This window comes from Syngnathus floridae, chromosome 3 (assembly GCF_059516105.1).
Source record: "Syngnathus floridae isolate MCC-2025c chromosome 3, RoL_Sflo_1.0, whole genome shotgun sequence".
NCBI classification, from domain to species: Eukaryota; Metazoa; Chordata; class Actinopteri; order Syngnathiformes; family Syngnathidae; genus Syngnathus; species Syngnathus floridae.
Genome location: NC_142415.1, coordinates 13,684,143 through 13,699,766, shown reverse-complemented (window position 1 = coordinate 13,699,766; position 15,624 = coordinate 13,684,143). Strand labels below are relative to the sequence as shown.

The following is a 15,624-nucleotide window of genomic DNA, read 5'->3' as shown; positions in this document are numbered from 1 at the left end:
GAAATGAATGAGTTGTCGCTGACCTTTCATGTCGGACAGTCGCTGAGGGAGGAATTGGAACACAGGCATAGCAATGCCACTTTTCTGAAGTGATTTTCAATGCGTACATCTGACGTAGATGAGTTTGTGCTCCTCTGGCATAATTTTTCTCAGACGTCTGGTTGCTTTTCATTTTGCCTCTTCCTGCTTTTGGCTGATAAGTGATGCAGATAGCCATGGTGGATGAATAATGGCCAGCACGCTCACGCCTCGCCGTTTTTTGTGTGGGTGTCAGCACTCTCCTTTAACATCATGTGTGTCCTCCAGTGTTTTGTGACCTCAAGACAGAGGGCCTTCAGGTTACAACCCACCTATCAATCTGGAGGAAGGAAGTTTCTGATAAGAGTTTCTCTACAGGTGTAATAACCTTAAATAAACATCAGGGAGTGAAGTTGCATGATTTGAATTTTAACCAGTTGAATAAATTGTTGTTGCCGAAAACCTTTGTGGACAAATGGCACATAAGCATCACAGAAATCTTTAATACTGCACAGCCCAAGTGGCATTGACATGTTGGGCTGCACAGATAATACAACTAACTTGATTTATAGTTAAATACCTGCATTAGCATGACTAAAAAGACTTTTCAATGAACAGTTCATTGACCAGTCATATGCTAAATGATGATTATAAAGCCTAAACATCCTTTATTGCGCTGAGAGTTGAGCATGAGTGGAGCTATACAGCCAACGTCACATGGAGCGAATTGGTGTAATGACCAAAACATGCAGAAACAAGCAATCCCACTTAGCTTCACTTAGCTGGAATGAGTGTACGCACTAAATGCAATTGCGCCATGTGCTCTGGATCATTTACGTGGGATCTTTCATCTTTTTTTATGGACTCTCATTGTTATCAACAAAGGTACAGCTACAGTGAGGTGTGACAGCCTCATGCTCGCAAAACACACACAAACACAACCCTTATTTTCTTTTTGTGGCACCCTGAGTGACAACTTAATCAAACCCCCACCCTGTTTTACTCATGTAGACACACACACACACGCACACACGTATACACACACACAAACCATGCTCCCCTCCCCAGGTTGCCTTTTGTTCCATGCATCTGTTTCCCTCTGTGATTAATTGCAATTAGCGAGAGGTTTGAAGGCCCGTAGAAGAACACAGCGAGAGGAAAAGCGAGGAGATTAATGAGGGGAGGCATCCGCGAGAGAGAGAGGGAGGGGAGAGAGAGAATAGTGAGGAAAGAGAGAAGTCGCACAGATGACATGGTAATAAGGGAGGGGCTGAGAGAGAAGGCGGAGGAGGAGAAGTGAGGGATGCTCAGATGCTAATGACATAAGAGATGGGAAGCGCGCAGGAGCGTGACATGGAGCTAAAGTGGGAGAGGAGAGAGTTGGTTGTCAAAGCACAGGCCACAGAGCAACACCACAGGGGACTGATTAAATATGGAAATTATAATTGCTAATTGACCTTCATTAATCAGAGCAAGGGAATGGGGTGTGTTTCGTGCCTCTTCGTGGGTGAGCACGACACTGCGAGCGTACTTGAATGAGTGTTGTGCATGTGCCGCGTCTGATCCCCTTGTGCGTCACAAAGCACTCGCTCATGTTTAAATACAGCATGATGGGCGAGGGCAGCTAAAACCCCAAAAAATATGAGAATGGGTATGTTAGAGGGATCGGAATTAATCGATTAATTGACAACTAATCAATTATCAAATTAATCGCCTTGTATTTTAATAATTGAGAAATTGTTTTTATTTAACTAATTAAATATCCAAAATCTTCCAAATCTTAAAATTAAATATGTATCTGGATTTCATAGCCATGATTCGATAGGTGATTAGATTTCTTTAAAAATAAATTAGTATAACTTTAGAAAACAACTTTAGAAAATTGTATTTTCAATGTATTCATTTAATTAATTAATTAATTGTTTAACAATATAATGCATATGTTTGTCAGTGTAGACTTTGTGTCATGGTATGTGTTCTTGTTGACTTTGTTTTGATTAGATTTAGTTTTCTTTCATGTTTTGTCGTGTTTTCCTCGTCTCTTTGGTTTGTTCATTCAGTCAGGGCTGCAAGTTCCAATGCTGAAGTTTGCAAAATGTGAACCGAAATTCAGGGAAGCAGGGTGGCAAGCCTGGATGGAGCTAAAAAAGTACTGTACTACCTTTTTTTTAAGAACAAAAAAGGCAAACAAGCATAGTGCAGGAATCTAAGTACTCAATTAACAAAGTCCCAGAAAATCAAGAATCAAAGTAACAACAAAACACCAAGTCAGCTTTCATTTATTTATTTAAGTATTAAGTATTTTTGTTTTTCTGACTCCACTCCAAGATTTATTTTTTCTTGCTGTCAATACAAAGTCACATCTCTAATCACACAAACAGAAACACAACACATGCACGTCACTCTTGTAGCCAGATCACACAGATTTGATTAGAGAGCTCCTAAATTCATTAGCACAATATGATTTGGCCAGCCGTCATTAGAGGAGCATGTAAACTGATCCGAAGTGGTTTGATTTGGTTTCAGCTTGTTAAATGCAGATTCATGCTCCATGAGTTTGACAGTTTTTATTTTTATTTTTTATTTTAAGTGATCGCTTTCCAGCACAAGCATTAACTATCCTTAGATGTCATTGAAATTTATACCTATCCTTATTATGAACTTCCAGTTCAATCACATTTTTTCGTTAAAACGCTCCTGTGTAAACCTCCTCTTACTCTTTAAATCATTGCAGCTCATCTCAGGATTAGACTAATGTGACTGAATTTCACCCCCCACCGAATCACCCCTTCCCGTTCTGTCAAGGGTCGGCGGGACATGAGGCCTCAAAAGGACAATTGTCGCAGGGTCCAGAGGTGATTGTGAGGTCAAGTATCAGCGGGGATCAGATAGGACACGCAAGCCTGGGAATGTATATATGTAAACATATGAAAAAAAAGTACTCACGATCACTTGCCCGTATTTCATATGTTTATACCATTTGTGGCTTTTCTGTCCTCACATCAAACACACTAGACTGTAAATTGCAGGCTGTCTGAGATCTTTTCCAGCCATTATTCCTCTTTTGTGTTCTTAGCGAGAAAGCCGTCTCTCCTGGGGGATTGGATCGCTTGTTTTAGGAGTGCAGCACAGCTCATCCGCTTTGAACGTATTGCCAACTTCGTCTGTAGGCAAGGGAGAGCGGCGGAGCAGTGTGTTGTACTTTCTAGCTCCAGCAGAGGGTGCTTAGCATGGGCGAGCGCACCCTTCAGTTCCCTCTGCTCATCTGGAAGAATAATGGCTGAAGTCAACCATAGTAGAATGTTAATAGGCACTTTGAGAAATTAATTAGCTAAGAAAGTTATTCACCAATCAAAATGTCAGTGGTGATAAACTTAGGCTGGTGGTGTGTGTGGGGAGGGCAGGCTGATTTGTTTGGTGTTATCAGTCTGAGTTAGGCTCTGCAGGCTCAAGGATCGCTTCCTCGTTATGTGCATGCATATGTGCATGTAATCCTGTCGGTGTGTGCGTGTTTACCGTCGGGTAGAGACAGTTTGATTGAGCTCCGGGCTGTGAAGCTGTCTGTTTGCCAGACGCTTTGTCTCCGAGCCAAGAGTCCGCAGCCGAGAAGAATACAATGATTATCCGTCACATGGCGGGAGCATTCGTCATCCGGTCGGCCATGACTGCCCCGTCTGCACCTTGGACCGCAAAGTTTTTCTAGTCCGCCACAATGAAAAATGTTATTGTTCTTTTTGTCCACACGGGAAAGCAACGTTTATATTGATTTTGAAAGACTTCGGAAGAGCGTTCACCTCACTCTTTGTGTGTTTGTGCCATATGTGCGTGTGTGGGCCAAGTATTAGCGTTAAGCAGTGTGTGAGGAATGTCAACAACCTTTAACCTCTGGGCTCATTAACGCGGGGGCTGTGGGGTGATGATGCGGCGTTGGGATAATTGGTGTGTGTGTGTGCGTGTCAAGGCAGACTTGATTTATCACACGTTTGTCGGCGAGGGGGAGGAGGATGGGTCTCGCTAACGCCTGAGGTCAAAAGGCCAAGCCAAAGGTCTTGAAGGGTCGGCGTGCTGAGTAGATATCAAAGAGCATCCTGGGACCTAAATATGGCAGAGCGGGGCCAGTTAAGCTACTGGGGGTCGCCTGACCAGACAAAAGCACATAAACACGCTCACTGTGGAATACGTCACTTGCTGGCTTGCATAGAGGAGAAGGTCAACACGTCTGTTCGGAGATCAGAGGTCAGAGTACGGCGCCATGAGATGAGACTGTGGATTGCACCCACGCGTTTTACGGCGTGAAACAACGTGGGTTACCTCTTGACAGCCTGGTGACAAATATGGTGCAAAATATGCGTCAAATCCAAGCGTGCTGGTGCACCCAAACACACACGCGCACGAGCAGACAAAGCCCCACAAAGGCAGCTAATTTCACGCCGGCTCTGCTGGGGCCCGCTTTGGTCCCGGCTGCAAGGCACAGACACGGAGACAGATGGTACAGGCCTGGCAGGAGGAGTTTTTGCTATCCTCGCCGCGCTCGTGAAGCTTCTCTGCCATGCGCACATTTTCAAACATCGTTTTTCTGCCCCCACACTCACCGACGGAGCACTCTGTGGCCACGTCACTTCCCGACCGCTTCCCACTGCCAAGCGAGGTGTCAGGCAGGAAACGTTACCCCCGTAGCGACCTGCGCATCTTCAAAGATGGTTTTCAAGCCAGTAGCGCGGTGTTTTGTAAATCGTTTCCCTTCTAAGAGGCCGCTGAGTGGAAGCTACGAATTTTAAACGGAACACTTGTTTGAAGATGAATAGCTGGCAGTGAATGAAACGCAGTCTTGTATCCTTCCTAGAAGTATTGTTTTTACAGAGTTTGTGTGTGTGTGTGTGTGTGTGTGTGTGTGTGTGTGTGTGTGTGTGTACTGCTGCTTGAATTGAAATAACTGGCTGCAATGATAGCTTTCCCATCTATAAATCTTGTTAGCATGCTTCGCTTGGCTGAAGATGAGCTTGAGGGTGAAGGAGAGGCAAAAGAAGGAAAGAGAGGAGAGGTGGGGCCACGACCGAATTGGGAGAAAGGAGACACGTAGCGAATGAGTGGAGGCAGAACTTAAGATGGCGAGCGCATGGTGGACACAGGTGGCGCTAGCGAGCTGTTTTAGCAAGCAGCAGGGGCGAGATGAGCGGGCCTGCCAGCGAGGCGGGGAGGCCGACTGACTAACCGCCGCTCCGGGCCGACAGACGAGCAGACAGCCGGATGGACGGACGGGCTTACAGCCAGCGCTCCAACCAGGCAGACGGGGAGCCGGTGTCATCCCATAGCGAGCGAACAGGCGGAGCAAACGGGGTTCATATTCCCCGGGACAGGTGGCGGGACATGCCACTGCTGCCACCTGGCACTCGGCACCTGCCCTCGTGTTCCCCCCCTCGCCTCGCCTTCCTCTTCATCTGGGCCATGATACCGCTATGGGCTCTTGACCTCAGCCTCAACCACAACCCCCTGCTGTGACTTTCCTCTCTTGTAAAGTCTTTGCTCCACTCCACCGGAAACAAGCATATTAAGTCACATTTGGAGTGGCAAACCCACATCTGATATGCGTTTCACATGTCTCCGTTAAGTGGTGCAATTTTAGTGAACCACCACTATTTTGAGAGAATGGGAATAGAGAAATCCCATGTGTAATTGATGCAATCCAAAAAGGGTTTATACTAAACACTAATTGCCTGTAGATGCCAAAAAAGAGTGGCAAAAGTCTACTTTTGTCTAAATGAACCAACCCGCTTTCAACAGTTCCTGAGCAGAGAGATACCAGCAGGTAGCGCCAGAGTAATACTGTTATTGTTTTTAGCTAATAAAGGAGGGTGGGTTACAAAGAAAATCTAAAAATAATAAAACACCTATGCATAAAAAAAACATCAAGGTTCTACATATAAACGCAAATAATGGGTGTTAAATAGTACCCCGAAGGACGTTCCCCCAATGCATACAATCCAAATCCTTTGGTCACCTCTGCACCACCTCCGTAGTAAAGCATAGGGATAGTTGTAACATTGCGTGGAACTGCCAATGGAACTGCTTCCTTTACATTTATTTATGATCTGATGAGTTCTAAAGTTGTTCACCAAATGTTTCAGAACTCATTGGGTGGTGCTTCACAGTGCAGATGGACAATAAACACAAATCATTGAGCAACCAAAGAAGTGGAATGTAATGCATTGTTCAAGACATGCTCTAATTGACCACAAAAAAAGATTTACAACCAAGTATAGTGAATACCGATTATTAAATTGTCCAATTACTTTTGCTCCCTTAAAAAGTGGGAGGTATACATACAAACTGGTGTAATTCCCACACTGTTAGAATAAAAATAAATAATAAGGAATAAAAGTCGACTTGTTGGTTTCATAAATAATAAGGAATAAAAGTCGACTTGTTGGTTTCATTTCAAACCCATTGTGGTTGAGTTTAAAGCCCAAAAAGATGAACACTGTGTCTGTGTCCCAGTATTTATGGACCTGACTGCATGTACCCTGTGATCAGCTTTAGAAGAGAATGGAATATAACACATTGCAGTCATTGTTTTTGGACTAGTCTTGATTGTGGCGTGCAATGAATGTGTCACTACTGATTGCAATCATCTTACTCGAGCGTGGCGATAGCCCTCTGTCCTAATCAGACCTGGCCAAGGTTGTGTATGTGGCGATGTGCGTGTGTGTGTGTGTGTTTGTATAATACTTTCTCCCCCAGGTAGCAGAGGCCACCTGCTCCCATTCACCCCTCCTGAGCTCTGTGCGACCACAGTGCCGCCAGCAGCAAGCTGCCTAATTAAACTCAGCGTGCACGGCTCGTCGCCTCTTCCTCCCACTTGCAGAGCGAAACTGGCACGCCAGCTCGCATCAAACGTGTGAATTTGTATTTAAATTAATAACACAAATAGACACAAAGAATGTAATCCGCCCACTCGCTCTGTACGGTGGGATGACAAAGTGCGGAATGCAAACATTTTGTAGCGTGGAAACAATTGTGCAGTTTGCAAACACACAAACATGCAAACTCAGGCTTCCCGTTGCCAACAGAATGTCCCGTTTTACAGTAGGTGGCTTCTATTTGGCACGCTGTTCCTGTCTTTTATCCCAATGCATCCTTTTTAGTGGTTCCCTAATGGACCGGCAAGGACGTCTGTCGTGTCCCAGTCCATCCCATCAAAAGCATCAAGTCAATTTTTTTGTTTGACGTCATCTTTAGAAGATGTTTCCATGATATCGAGAAATGCCATATTATTTTCTCAAACTATTTCCACCTCCTCCTGTCTTGCTCCTCTGTCATTCTAAAATGACCCATTTTGGGGAGTGAGGCAAGAACGGATCAATGATCTTTCCATTCATTTCAATGGGAACCGATAATTTGACTTTCCATCTTTTTGACTTTATTTCTTACGACAATCACTGTGTAAGAAGTTTCAAGACTTGAAATGTCATCAGTCCAAATTGTGTTTGAGGGAATATGGAAAAATGAGGGTTCCCTATATTGATGAAGTTAAGAGTGATTTAAACATTTAGCAAGGATGAATATTCAGTGTTGTATTAAGTATGTTGGTGCATGAAGAAGACTGACATGGGAAGAGGAAAAGTAGGCAACATTGGCAGCAAGGAACTTCTAGAGGTGTGACTGTTCCCTAAACAGATTTAAGGGGTGGCCCTTCCAAACCCCCGCAGCTTCCAAAATGCCATAGGGACTTGTCCCATAATCCCTTGTTCCAGGTAAACAGCTTTCTTCCTCCAAAAGCCTGGTCCCACTCCTCACGCACGCACACGCGCACACACACACACACTATCAAAAGCGCTCTTTAGCACACGACTTCAAAACCTCCTCCTTGCTTCAAGCTCAAGGCCCCTCATGGCTAATGCAGCTCACCGATGCACAAACGCTGCTCTGTAATTGTTGAGAATCAGCCAGTTGCCTACTAAATTGTGGCTGATGGGCTGCTTCCACAAACATTAGTGATTGTGTTCATCTCATTGGTTATAACCGATAACGTTTGCATGAGCACTGCAAGCAATGTAAAGTAGAATCATGTTTAGTGGATTATAGACATTTGAATAGATTATGAGTAGAACCAAAGCATGGCTCAATAAAGTAAATTAGACTGACTGAAGAAATATAACAATGCAACCTCAGTGTTTGGACCTTTTCGAGCAAACACAAAAGAAAAATAAACACTCCAACAAAATTTATGTTACGTCATTTTGAACGAATAAGAAGTACCCAAAATGTTTACAAATGTCAGATAGTTCTGTACTGAATGCAGGATGCACTTTTCTTTTGATCACTTTGTCATTTTGTGTAATTGGAACAGTTCTAAAGCTGTCCACAGAACAAAAATGGTATGACCTTTTATTTTCTCAGAGCAATTTTCCTCATTGCTCTGGTATTATAAACAATTGGATAAGCTTGAAGTTTGTTTTTAAAAAAGTATGCATTTTCTATATAATGTAATCCTCTCTAATCCCGACGGCTATGACTGTGCCCTTATCATAGTCGTGATCATAGTTGATGGACAGTTGATTAGGGCGTGCTTTCAGCTCATTCACTTGTAGTGTTTGAGAGCGCGACATGATTTTATTTTGAATTTTCATTCTATATTCAATTTGCCATGGTTGTTAACAAATACTCTTCTTTGTGGTGTGTCAAAATTAACAGCCATTTATTTTCACATCTCATTTTAAATGCCAACTATAACAATCTACCCTGTTTATGGAGTTGGTTGTAGCAGGACCCTATTGTGTGCCATCGGGCACATGTTCATTAACGCACGGCCGTGGCTATGTTAGCCTTACAAATGTTTTGTGTCATTTAGCACAGCTGCATGATGTGTTCTCTCCTCCTCCTGTGTTGTTGTTTGACAAAGCCTTTCTGTAACGCGGCAGAGAAACTCCTCTGTTTACACTCCATCACAGCCACTTAAACACTACTGCCTTCCATCCTTCCTTTAATCTCTCCCTCCTCTTTCTTGTCTTTTCTCTCTCCACTCCATTTAGTCATTAGGTCGCCCCTCATCTGCATAAGCTTGCTGTTGTGCAGCTCGATTGCGCTGGGCTCTAGCTCATGTTTATTAAATACAGCTTCTTGTTGTGTCAGCCCTGCAGCTTTCTGCCTTGCCCTGCTATTGCCTGGCATTGCCGCTCTCCATCCCTCACCCCCCCTCCCTTCCTTCCCCCTCGTTGCGCTCAACTGTGGGGGCATTCAAGACTGGTTCTGCTGGCCGTCACTCTTCATAAGTGGTGTCTTGCTCAATGTGTTCGCCTCGTTCCCTGTGCGAGTGCACCTCAATGCCCTAGTGCGCGTTGTCTCTACAGGCCCCACTCAGAATGGAAATGAAGGGAGTCTGTAATGAGTTCCACTCAGCCAGGGTCCCCGACCCCATCGCCATCAGCCAGCTTAGAGGAGAGAATCAGAGAGACGAGAGAGGGCAGCGAGACGGGGGTCAGGGATGGAGGGGAGAAGAGGCTCGAGGGAAAACAGTGCTTTTTTTTTTACCCCCCCCCCTCTCCTTAGTGCCTGGTTGCCAAGCTGCTACAATGTTAAGCTGGCCTTTCTTTGGGTCTATAGGGAACAGTGTGGGACTGTCAAAGTGGGAAGGGAAGGAGCGACAAAGCTTGTTGAGAAGGGCGTTTGGAAAGGGGGAAGGGGAGAGATGACTCTACACACGACAGTAGAGATTAAACAAGTAGCACAAAAGGATGTAGAATAGTCTGAAGGTATGGGAGATGCAGTATAGAAGACCATGAGGACAATAACCGACACGGTCCTTCCTCCTGCATGCTCGCCGCACTGTGAAACACACTTTGCTCTCATCCGGGCAGGACGCCGCATTGAGCTTAATTGGTTTTAAGCCTTGGAGGCTTAATAGCCATCATTTATGGCCATACGCGTTAACCCTGAAACCCAACAAGCCATGTCATCCTAATTGTTGGCTTGCAAGCACGGAAAGAAGATGGACTTAGAGACTCCGTGGCAGGTGCGATATAAAGTAAATGAAAGAAAAAGTCTTGATTTCCATGCACTGCAACTTTGAAAGCTTATTTTAGGCCCTTTACAAGGGCAGATGATGTTTATTTTTTTTTTATAATGCATAATGTGAGCTAAAGCAGCTTATTGGGTTTCTGCCCACAATTGTTACCTATCCAGTATATTAGATTCAGTACAATAGCTCTCCAAGTACCACCATCCTGACCAACATGAAAACACAGTAACATAGTAGCCCTAAGTGTTCATCGAAACAAGGCAGAGGTTTTATTCCTAAAAAATATACTAGATTTTTACTATTGTAGGAACTGGGGCATTATGCACAGTTTAAACATGAACACAAAACTGAAATAAAGCAAAAGAAAAAAAAACTTTCATTCTTAATACTTCAATTATAATGGATTTTTATAACTTAAATAAAGTGTACTTACTTAATGATCATAATAATTTACTGTTTAAGTATTGTGCTTTATGTAAAGAATTTTTTTTACCCTATTGGATTGAGAAAGAAGTTTGAACAGACTCTGCATACTTCACCCTTACCGTATTTATCTGAATATCATATTTAATTATGTAATTAATTCACAAATACGTTCATGTACCAAGAGACACAGCGTGCCTACGACTATAGTGGTACTCATGCCACACTTTGAGAATCATTAGTGTAGACTTAAATCTAAATCACATCAAAACTAGCCCATCAAGTATTTTGCCCTTTTAATGGACTACAGTCTATACTAACAGTCGATTTAGTTTTAACAACGCCTGCATGTAGACGCTTTCCATGTGTATTGCGCACTTTCAATGACCCGAGAGCTGTTTGCAAAGAACTCAGCCGGTCACACATTAAAAAGGACTGCGAGGAACTGTTGCAAACTGATCTTGATTTAATGCACGCATAAGATTCCTTTGGAAGTGGGTGAGTTATATTAGACGTTATTTACACAAGGTATATCCCACCAAGGCAGTCCGAGGGAGAAGCTGGAGCCGTGTCAACACCAACGGAAATGGCCTCAAGAGAGGAGTGTGTGTGTGTGTGCGTGTTTATTTGTGCGTGTGCATGTGTGTGTGAGTGTAAAGTGAGAGTTGTGTCTGAAAGGCTGTGATAGATGAGAGACAGCTGATAAGATGACCTGGGGTGGAAGCAGTCAAACATTGCAGAGATACAGAGGGTCTTGGCCTTTTGTATTTATCCCTTGTGTGTGTGGAGGGGGTGTATTTGGATAATGTGACTTTTTTTTTTTTTTAATACCTTCTGATGCATCCTTAGATTCTTGGGTAGGATTTCAGTTAAGGGTTGAAGACAGTTATTGGATGCATTTGTTAGAGCATTTAGTTGCTGCACGAGAGTCGAAGAAAAAGCAGAAATGTGCGTCTGCTTGTGTGTGTAGAGCCCGTAATAGGTGCGTGTCTTAGTAAAAGAGGGTAATGGCTGACTCCACACGGCCCCTGACCTTGCTGGTCTGCGTAAGTCCTCCTCTGTTTCTCCTCACGCTGATGAAAGGGTCAGCGTGCCGTCTCTCACACGTGCACACGCGCGCGCACGCAGCGTGCCTCTTCTGACTGTGCTGTCAGCACAATAGAGAAGGAGAATGAGGACGTTCAGCATTGGTGAGACAGAGAGAGGGGGGGCACTGAAGAGAGCAGCGGCGGATTGACAAAGATAATAGAGAAACATGGATATCAGGATGTAGGTTTGCATGGAGAAGGCATATCTGCGCAAAGATAAAAGCTCATAGTATCTACCTGCTTATTAGAAGCAAGGGAAGGTTGGGTGGAGTTCAAATAATGGAAGAATGAAGTCGTGGGCGATGATGTCTTTTTTTTTTTTTTTTTTACTCAATGTGGAATTTTCTGTCTTTGCCTTAAATTCTTTGGATATTTCCAATTGATTTTTGCATTTACACCACCTGCCTGTCTTGATGCCTCACATTGGGCCTCTCCCTGCCAGCAGGTTGTTTAGCAGAGAAGTGTGCACTTCTTAAGAAAACAATGCGTGAGACCTAGTGCATGTGTGTGTGTGCTTGTGTGTGTCTGTGCGTCAGACTGACAGGATTTTATCCCTCGTGGCAGCTTTCTTGGCATTTGACTAAAGGCTCGGGTGTCTGCAGGCCATGTTTTGTATGCATGCATGTATCCCATTGCGCAGTTTTGTGTGTGTCTGTACGTGTGTTGTGTGTGTGTTGTATGTGTATGTGTATATATGTAGTCTAACTCAGCTTTTGAGAGAAATGCGTAAATATTTCTCTTTGTGAATTCCAGATTGAAAGACTCCAACCTCAATTCCCCCCAGCCCCACATTTTGGCACCTTTTCCTCATCTGTATAATTGCATCGCCAGCTCTTCACACAGGCCATGCTACCTCCAGCTACCCTTGCTTTTTGGACAGAAAATGTCATTTGTTTCGTGAACTGTTCCAGAGAGGAGCAGCCAGGGTCTTCCACCTGTTAGACACCGATAGCATGGCTGCACACTGCATACGCACTTGATCTAGTTTCCCTGGAGTCCCCGAGTACTGCATATTATCCAGACGATGTTTCTCTCTCTCTTTCTCTCTCTCTTTCTCTCTCGCTTGCTCTCTTTCTCTGTCTCTCTCTCATTCTGTCTATCTCGCTCTCTCGCTTTCTTTCTCTCACTCTATATCTTGCTCTTCCTCTCTCTCTGTCTCGCCAACTGCACAATGAGATTCATTACAAGAGGGGAAAAAAGGGTACAATATTCACCCTGTTTATGGGATGTTTCTTCAGGACTTGATTTGATATGATGATATCATTCTGAATGTGTGAAAACATGTTTGGTAGATTGAAGTGTATGTGTGCTGGGGCATCGTGGAATGCAAGTCCGAGGGGAATGTTTGGTGTGTGTGAGTACGTTCCTTTGTGTGCACACGCGCTCACTTTTTTGCACCCAGGAGGCTGAACCACTTGAAGCGTCGCCATGGTACGGTAATTAGCGAGCAGGGGTGAAAGGTCGGCCACAATTCTGCTGGCCCGGGACAGGACCTCTCTCTCAAGAGCAAAGAAGAAGTGCCGGGAGTTGAATAGGAGGGGTGGAGTGAGGAAGGTGGGGGAGCGACGCGACCAGCTGGAGGAGGCTCCTGACTGAAGCGAGAGAGAACAGAAGCCATTAAGCTGTGTTAGTTTAGCAGCGGTTAGCATCCCCACTCTGTCTGTGTTAGCATATGTCAACATGCTTACTGACGAACAATCTGTGTGCGCGTGTGTGCGTGTGCGTGTGTGTGTGTGTGTATGTGTGTGATCGGCAGGTAGGCACAACTTGTTAAAAAAATGGCATTGTCATTTTCCGTGCCTGACCTTTGCAGAACCGCACATTTGTCGCGAGGGTCAACTTACACCGCAGCAATTTAAACTGTTTAACAAAACAGAGGTAAAGAATCTGTCCGTCAGCTTGTCCATCTGTCCGTTCCGCTGTCTGCCTCTCCTTTGCGGCACATTACTGTGAGTCCAACAGAATATGTCTATTACTGCAACAGACTCACTCTGCTATCAGCAAGTATGAATTAATAAAGAGACAAAGCAAGAGTCCTCCATCTCTTAAAACCACTGTCACATCCACAACTGTTGAAGAGCAGTATTATGACATGTTCCGTGCCTCTTTTGCACAGGAAAAGCGCCATCTTTATGTCCCGAGAGGGGGTGGGCGACAGTTGTTCATTGTCACTTTGTCATTTTGAGTTGACTGCAAAAGTAGGCCTGTTTTTAATTAGAGGATTCTTGCATCTTCTATTGTATTTCATCACATGCAAACTCATACAGCTCACGCAATCCTATCAAAACTAGATGCAGACAGCAGAGCAATACCACAGTTACAAGTCCTGTTCATTTTTACCACAGCTCATTTTGCGCATTGCAATATCACTCAAGAACTCAACACAATAATAAACATTCTTTTGATTCATTCTAATTAATTGATACTTCTCTAGCGATATCAGACAGTTCTCTTGGGCCTAATGAAGTGCATGATGAGTACACGACGCTCTTCTTTACAAGAGGCGATGTGTGGGTGTCTGCAGAAACAGCTTTTCTTTCATTCTCTTCTAATTGTCAAGTAGAGATGAACACAAAATCTGCTTGTGGCATATGTGAGAGGATATGCCTGACTCTGTGAATGGGACATGTTGGGTAGAACCATTTTCTGATCAGTCAACCAAATTGGAATTAGCACTGTATTTCATCCAGACCAGTTAGGGAATTTAATTTTGGATGTGACATTTCAGAGACAATATGTCAGCGTCCAGCTTCACTTGGAGAGGCCAGTGAAGCAAAATAGCGTTGACATGAGTTGCTTTCAGTACTCATAGTCATTCAGTTCATTCAAGTAAAAATGAAATTGTTGTGAAAAATTAACTGTTTTTATAATGTATTACATGCCTGCAATAGCAAATGCAAAAAAAAAAAGAACACTGACTGCAGTGACATGTCTCCGTTTTTACAGGTGTAAAGTTTCTCTTTCTTGATAGTTAATAAATATACTGTCAAGCTTATCACACCTCTTTGCTTTTATAGTACATATATGCTCACTAGGAAAATTGGTATGACTATGATATATTTGCACTGCTGTGTACTAATAGTATTTGGTCTGTATTATCATTTTTTTTATGTTGGCCTGTCATATGAAATGAATAAGGGAAGGAAATTACATTCATAGATTCAGATACTTGAAAGAGCAGAGCGACTGACAGTGAGTAAATGATTCCTTGCAGGAACGTGATTGAAAGTTGTCTTCCGGACATATAATTTAAAATGATGCTGCCTGACACAATATATCATTTCTTATCTTTGCATATATGCGTGCATTTAAGGATGCACATATGAATCACTTGTGAAAGTGAATATCTATGAATAACTAATATTATATAGTATAATGATTTTTATTCCAGCTTGAGTTGTCGTGCAGTGTATTTGGTCCAGTACTGGGCTCGTTGTGGGTTCAACCATGAGGTTAACATAAAGGATTAGCAAGCATGGATGAAAGGTCCCCGTGAATAGATGAATTATGTGTGTGTGTGTAGGTGTACTTGCTATCTCTGCTTGTGTGCTCTGTGCTCCACATTGAGGGAGTGTGCCGGTTAACCGGGCCAACTGGCACCCAGCCCCCCTGGCAGTAGGGCTGGCATTCGGATGCCCATTCAGCTTCCACCACCTGTCTGGTCTCTGGAAGAGTCACCGGGCCCCCGCGGAGAGGGTCTCCTCTGCGGTGGGGAGTGTAGTGCATCCATGTGGGTTGTGTGCACTTTGTGTGTGAGATGGGAGTTGGGCGGCATTTGTAGCCTTGGAGGAGGAGGCGAGCAAGTAAGGGCAATTGGAGCTTCTGGATCTCCAGATCTCCACAACGGGAAGAAACAGTCAGAGTGGGACAACCGTGGGGCTAATGTGTCTCTCTTTCCCTCAGTCCATCTGTTTGCCTGTCCATCTGTATTCTCAGTTATTATATTTTAACTGCCTATTTACCTTTAGGAGTTCACATTACTAATGTACTGTATGCTGTTTATTACGGCCGGGCGGACTGATGGATAGACAGATGGAAGGATGGATACAATAGATGATTACAATTGATGGATAAATTCAA

At 43.9% G+C, this 15,624-nt stretch overlaps 1 protein-coding gene across 1 annotated transcript in view; it reads left to right on the top strand.

Annotated features, from left to right (window-relative positions):
* Positions 1 to 15,624, top strand: part of gse1b (Gse1 coiled-coil protein b) — a 121,957-nt gene that overhangs the window by 44,734 nt on the left and 61,599 nt on the right. The gene's annotated exons all lie outside the window — the stretch shown is intronic.